The sequence below is a fragment of the Pecten maximus genome, chromosome 1, assembly GCF_902652985.1.
Source record: "Pecten maximus chromosome 1, xPecMax1.1, whole genome shotgun sequence".
Lineage (NCBI taxonomy): Eukaryota > Metazoa > Mollusca > Bivalvia > Pectinida > Pectinidae > Pecten > Pecten maximus.
The window spans coordinates 52,455,083-52,462,647 of NC_047015.1; the positions used below are offsets into that span (position 1 = coordinate 52,455,083).

At 37.4% G+C, this 7,565-nt stretch overlaps 1 long non-coding RNA gene across 1 annotated transcript; it reads right to left on the reverse strand.

The window, feature by feature from the left end:
* Positions 1-4,784: 4,784 nt before the first annotated feature.
* On the reverse strand, positions 4,785-6,127 carry LOC117328455. The gene is made up of 2 exons (XR_004532972.1): positions 6,058-6,127; positions 4,785-5,746 (listed from the first exon to the last, which is right to left on the reverse strand). It is a non-coding gene; the product is annotated as an uncharacterized LOC117328455 (long non-coding RNA).
* Positions 6,128-7,565: the final 1,438 nt, after the last annotated feature.

Here is a 7,565-nt window from a genome sequence, read left to right on the forward strand (position 1 = left end):
GGGGGGGGGGGTGCAGATGTATTCCTCCATATTGTGTCCACAAAGTCGAAAGTTCAGCATTGATATAAATCGGCTAGTGTACACATTTGACAATAACATCTTCCATTCAGTGTGGTGGCACTCTGAAGACGCCGCTCATCCATGGCAACTGACACCATCGGACCATCACTGTTGGTAAAACACAGCCTCCCAAAACATGGATGTATTCACCTCACACAATCATCTCGCCCAAAGACGGGACGGTCCTTAAATGGCCATATTGGTGACAGGACGTTCAACAATACTAAACCAAACCTTCTTATCATCTTCTAAACGTGAAATAACATAAATAGGGTCGTAGAACATTAACATGTATTATAAATTACCAATAAGTCAAAAGCTTGGTCATTGCCGAATATTGTTCAAAACATCACCAAATATTTTGACATCGTTCAAACGGAGCATTTTCTGAAGTACAGTTATTTTTTTTAAAGTACAACCTAACTCAGATGGTCTATCAAGATATGCATTACACGTTTGCCGAGGCGACTCTCTGTTCGTAAAATATCTGAAGTTTTCTAAATATAGAAAGTGACCGTTTTGCAAAAATATTAATAACTATCACACATCGCTTTGTCTGGTACCGCGTATATACCAATACGTTACGCAGTGCCGGTATCGTTTTCTTCTCATCAACATGCTACATGGATAATAGCCATGTTACTTTGTTGTCGTTAACAGAGAAATATGTTTACTTTGTTATTGGTCGGCCTATAGTTGTATATCGGTGTCTGAAGTCATAATCGCCTACCATCGCTCAACTGTGTGCAGGTACGGTTTTCTAATCAGAAGAATCAACTTCAGTGTTAATTATAACAATGTGATACAGTGTAAAGAGTTTTGTTGTGTTGAGGCTAGATGCAACATCGACATGTCGTATAAAAAATGTAGGAAAAAATGGAAATTACAGATTGCTTATATATGCCATGCACATGCTAGTTAACAACATTGCTAGTGTGTTTTCTTCAGTGTTTCGGTGTCTGCTAAAATAATAAAGAAGTTATGGAATTAGTCACCCTGCATTAGCATACACATGATAATATTAAACAAACTGTTGTCATTGATTCCTGGATAATTATACATGTACATATTATGTAGTTTAAACTTATATTGTAATAATAATACTGTATCGTCTGTAATATCTGCGGTTTCATTTCGCTTTATTTGCTTTCAACATATAAACCGCAAATATCAATACCTTGTCATTCACGTCCTAGTAACGAGGGTATTACCCTTGCTGCTTCGAGGACGTAAGTCCCCTAAAAAATACCTTGTAACTATTAGTGATTGTATCTGAAATTACAATATCTGAAAGAATATATAGTATGCGTTTATATATAGACAGTTAATAAGACGCGCTCTGTCTCTCTCTCTCTCTCTCTCTCTCTCTCTCTCTCTCTCTCTCTCTCTCAATCTGCAGTTATCGCCATTGCTTAGATATAATCAAGGTTTCAGCGATGTTTTCAACGATAAAATGACTGTATTAATCTTTAGACGCCTAATTTATTTAGATATCAGACTCTACTGACTATTTAAAACGGAAATTAAATTAAAAAAAAATGGCGAATGAGTTTAAGCCACTGATTTCATCTTTAAATTTGACTTGTTAAGTGCATGGTTTAGGGGTGGATTTTCGGGAAGTATTCTAGTTAATATCTAGAGATGTTTTACTTGATCAGCTAATCTCAACTCTTATCATATAGGTTTTATCAAAGTCTTCAAATAAAAAAGAAATGAACGCAATAAGTAGCCGCAAATGCTAACCTCGATAGTCACGCTTTCGAAATAAGGTATCTTATATTGAAATATTTATCTTTATTAGATGGGTATCACGCAAGGAGAACGACCTTGACATTTTCAGCATTAAGTTTTAATTTCTCGCAACGAAAAATGAAGAAGACCACCCACTAGGACGTTTCATTTTTATAGTATTGTTGAAATACCACGAAGAGTTATCACTTTAAAAGCACTGGTCCTTAAAATGTGCATTCATGGTAATTACTTCTTGTGGTGTCTATTTTCGCCATTAAAGTCAGATGTTTTCCACGTGTGTATCGTTTAGTATATTCTATATACCTAGCACGCATGTGAAAATGGGAAAACTGCTATCAAATATCATTCGCTCATTTCAATCAACCACATGCTGTTACTAATAAATCAACACTCTTGAAAATTCGAAATATCCTTGGTATATTTAGAAAAGCTGTGTCCGTGTGAACCAGCCATTTTACCTATATGAATATTGACCAGTTTATATATCTACTTATTACATACATACTGTTTCATCAGGGAAACAAAACCAACCCTTTTCTTATTCGATGCTTTTGGCCAAGATCGTTTTTATTATTATTATTATTATTCTTACCTTTGTTTCAAATTGCGCTCTTGAATATGATTGCTCTTTTCGTTTTCATAATGCAGATTCTTGTTGTTTAGAACGATTTATTTTTAGAATATTCAACCAGGGTCACATGAGGACGGGTGTCAAGGAGACTCCAACAGCTAGGATTATATGAAAGGATAGGTGTCGAGGGGACACAGACAGCCAGGGTCAAATGATAACGAATAACGATGAGACGGCAATAGCAGTAAGAACACAAAACACAGAAAGGGCGGACGTCAGGAGATACCGACAACCAGGGTCAGATGATAACGTGTTTCGAGGAGAAACCAACAGTCAGGGTCACATAAAGGCCATTAATCAAGGAGACACATATAGTAAGAACACAAAGCACAGAAAGACTGGGTAGTGAAGAAAGAAAGGAAATACTTAAGATTCCATGTGTTGCAGTTTTGACAGAATGTCACTTTTCATTTCTTCAGTTTTCGTTATAAATGACACACGGAAATAATCCGCTATTATTCTAGGGGCCCTCTTCTAATCACCTAATATCCAAAAAACGGAGAAATCTAAACCTTGAAGGGGAGGGAGGGGCAAACTTAATCTCCAATCACATTTAACGACATGCAAAGAGATACAGCAGGCATATTCTTTCCTCGCTCTTGCACGAATTTTTGAGAACGTGGCATCATATGGATATTGTCTCAATTAACAAAGCATGTGTTGTTAATGAATCGGAAGTTCCTTATTCTTTTTGTACGTATGGTATTTTCCCATTATAGTCCGTCAATTTTAATATTTTTTTTTTATTTTACTTTCCTGTTAGCTTAGTTTGCGCGTCCATGATGTTTTTAAGGTTTTACAACAAGTACGTCTCTCTTCTGAAAAGGGCTGAGATGATATTTATATATTGCTGTATAATACTACAGTTTTTACCGGGAAGAATCATGAATTTTGGTCAAGAACCCTACTGTTCTAATAAAACACTGCTGACCTAGATCCTACCCTTGCTGTCTCGTCTGTTATATATATTTAGCCCATTATCGGATCATTATAACATGGTACGATGAGGGTAAACTAGGTCCATTAAAGATGACCCATGCCATATATAGATATAAATACTAAATGTTTTACGACATTAACGAAACGAGTTCTATAAATCTATATTAACCACTCATGTTGCCATGATAGTAGCTCATGAGGGTCACGTTATAGGAAGAAAAATGCACGTGCTCAACAAGGTGACTATCATTACCTTTTCCGTCTGATAAGGGAATTGGATCCTCGTCGCCTCGAAATAGATCCAAATCACAGCATCAGAATTACGTGTTATCACTTACATGTACATGTATCATATTCAGGCATTGTTATAACATCTCCAGATAAAGATAAAGCGAAGTAGATGATTTTACTTCCTGCTTATCGAGGATTTGATCTGACTTTTGTTTAGATATTTCAGCAGTATAAACTGCATCGTCAAACATGTAACTCAGAGATATATTGTTAGATTTACATGAAGGATGCTACAAAATGCACCACATATTGACACATTAAAATAGTTTAACTGCATCATTCAGCTTTTTCTTCCTTCTTGGTCTCGACAGTGTTAAGCTTTTTCAACTATACTTATGCTTGTCAGTATAATGTGACCGGGTAGGGTGTCCTGCTGGCTGTTTCCGACAGTATGCTTCAGTGAGGTAGCCCTTTTTCGGCAAAAGTTCCGAAACTTAATACGAACATACCGCAGCCTCGCAAAACAAACAAACGCACTCACCACACCCATATCTGACCTTCTATGACTCATTAGTGATGTTAGGGACATCATAGAGCTGTTTCGTCCTTCTATGCCTCGCTAGTGGTGTTAGAGACATCGTACAACTGTTTCGTCCTTCTATGCCTCGCGAGTGATGTTAGGGACATCATACAGCTGTTTCGTCCTTTTAGGACTAGTCAGTGATGTTAGGGAAATCATACAGCTGTTTTATACTTTTACTCGTCATTGATGCAAGAAATATCATACTGTACAGCTGTTTCGTCCTTCTAGGCCTTGCTAGCGATGTTAGGGACAGCATACAGATGTGTTGTCCTTATATGGCTCATCGTTGAACATAGAAGGCACCTGTTTAAACAAAATGAAAGACATATGTCCCTAATCGTCCAATGTTACACATGAAAGTAAAGCTTGATGCATTTGTTATTGTCGGTCGAAGTAAACCTACGAGTTATTAATTTCAGATATAAAGAAGATTTTTAGAGTATCTAGGATATTTTCAGATTAAACAGCAACACACTCCGTTGATGCACTCCTTTGTTCACAACACCGCCACATTTCATTATGATGCAATGTGTTAACGTGGACCAAGCGTCGGTTGTTTCTACGGATAATGAAGACTGAACAAATTGATTACACAAATATGATTGTTTATTTACAATGAAGGACAATATGCATAATGTATATATTTACAATACAACCATACACTCTCACTATCTCAGACACTCTCAACAAAGTATTCTAAGAATGTCTATGTAGCATCCCAACATGTTGAAAGTTCACCTGAACAAATTCTCAAATCACTCAATTCAGAGCCAAAAAGTCTTTCCAATAGTATATGGAACAGCTCAATCCAGAGCCAGTTAGTATAGATTGTAACGTAAACTGAGCGTGATTGCTGATATTTGCACGAGAAGACAGGCTACAATATATACAAGATTTATTTACAATTTGTACAAGCATGTACATTAACATTTATTTATAAACACGCTCATCACACAATCTTACATACAACACACTCTGATACATTCATAGACACATAAGCATAAACACATAAACATAGACACCCTATTCCCTACAAGTCTCTCAGTGGCCACCACAGTTGAACACCGAGTCCACACAGTTAGGTTGTTAAGCTCCAGATGAACATGAACAACAATGTCTCCGTCATAGGTCCCTCATGATCCAATCAGTGCCGTCTTATACAGCAGAACAAAATCACACACGCAGTGCTCAATATACATGTACTGAACATGGTCAACATCCACAACAGGGAATCAACGTTATAGTAGAACAGAATATCTACGTCTGTAATGATGACCCCAAGACGTTGAATATCTCAACAACTGTGACGTCATCAATAACAATGTCACATCTCTGCCGCGATGTGTATCTCCGCTCAGACATACCACGCAGGTTATGTCGATCCATCCTTCCAAAAACAGGGAAGGTACACAACAGGCATACAGTTCATAGGACGAGTAGGATCTCGGAGTACATAAATCAGTACACCTATTCGGCCCTCGGCTCTAGGCCTCCATACAATAGGTGGGTAGTGTTCATTGTCTCATCAATTACGGTGTAGGCCCATCAAGCTACAACAATATAGCAATTACAATTTACTTACAGTTATATTTTATGTAATAAACTATTTAAACATCATATATTCCACACTACATATAAGCAAAACCATACTTGTAAACATACTAGATACTCACGCTTATTTACCGACGACACACAATACACCGCACGTGCCTCACTAGTACTAGGTCACGCCTAACAATACAGGTAACATTTAGCGACTATAAAACACTATAAACACACTCAAACTGGCAAATATAACAACAGACAACCTATTGATAACGTTATGGGGTAACATTGGGTTATATTTGATGGAAATACTTACCCCAATCTGTAGTTTGGGCGTCGAACAGGGCTACGTTCCAAATACCCGCTGCAAGGTTTTTTACCTGTCCGCCTGTACTCCCGCTTAGATGTTGCTCATGCGCACACACCCTGCCGCGGTCTCAACAGTTGAGAAACGGCGCGCAATTTAAAACTCTTAAAAACAATACTAAGGACTTAAACAAATACATACCAGTTACAAATGCTTACATACACTAGATATAGCATGTGACATAGATAATACTGGAATATATATATGTATATATATAGCTCAATCCAGAGCTCTCATATCCAAGAGGAGATATCACCAGTGTTATCACTAGTGTCTAATCGACGACTAGGGTTTTCAGTTCCTCACGTGTGAAAGCCCGTGATGCTCACGCAGACAGTATTGGACAAGCCCTCAGTAGACCCTTGCTAACCTTGACCCTGATGGAACAGATTGAACACACGTGTTATGTATATGGTGTTACTGGTCTGTGAGATATCTTATAGTATTATGGTCTAAGGGGAAATAACTCCATTCCGGATATTGTTGTTTATTTCTAATTTTGTTTTATTAGTTTGTACTTGATTCCGGATATGTTGGTCCGAGATATGTTTTATAGTTAGTTGAATAAAATGGCGACAACGTATCAAGACGCTGGTCCTCTTTATTAAAATATATATTCCTCTCACAGCCTGTCAGCAACGACATATTACATGGTGGAGAATCCAAAGGTGAACAGATATACTCATTAATTACTGCTAGGTAAGTCAGGACGTAATTTAACGAGTAAACGGCGTGTTTTAACTTTTGACGATGTTATGTGTTTGTTAACCACGTGTTTCATGACAGTGATTTCTCTATTTAGTAAATTGTGAACTGAACTATATGAAAGTATGAAACCCTATATTTTCACCACCCGCATAATGAAATATGAACAGGTGTGTATTATTTAGTGATTCTAGATTCGCCAGGGCGCGTCTGGTAGATATTGCATTAAATGTTTCGCGAGGTTCTGGACTGTGTGATCAAGTTCGTTATTTGCAAAACTTCAACCATACGGGGTACAAACTCTACATCATCTGCGCGGGTATAAATGACATTCCCGACAACATAGGAGATTATTTGGAACAAGAGCAGATTAACAAATACAATTACCTTACAAAGAAGATTTTGGACATTGAACACGAAATCAAAACACACAATCCAACAGCTCAGGTGATATTTGGTACAATTCCTCCCAAGGATTTAAAAATATCTATTCGGACATATCCACACAAATCCCCTCTAGAACCATCTTCAGTAACCACAAGACACCAACAGAAATTCGAAGAGTTTGTTCTGAAGCTTAACAATTTCATTAACGATTTTAACAGTAAAAATACTGGATGTCATTTAGCCCTCCATACAGACTTGCGTATTCATAGACCACGAGGGAGAACATCACAATTTTGTTATTATAACTTGTATGACGGACTCCATCCTCGACGCAATTTATTGATAGTATGGCAGGGAAATGTTGT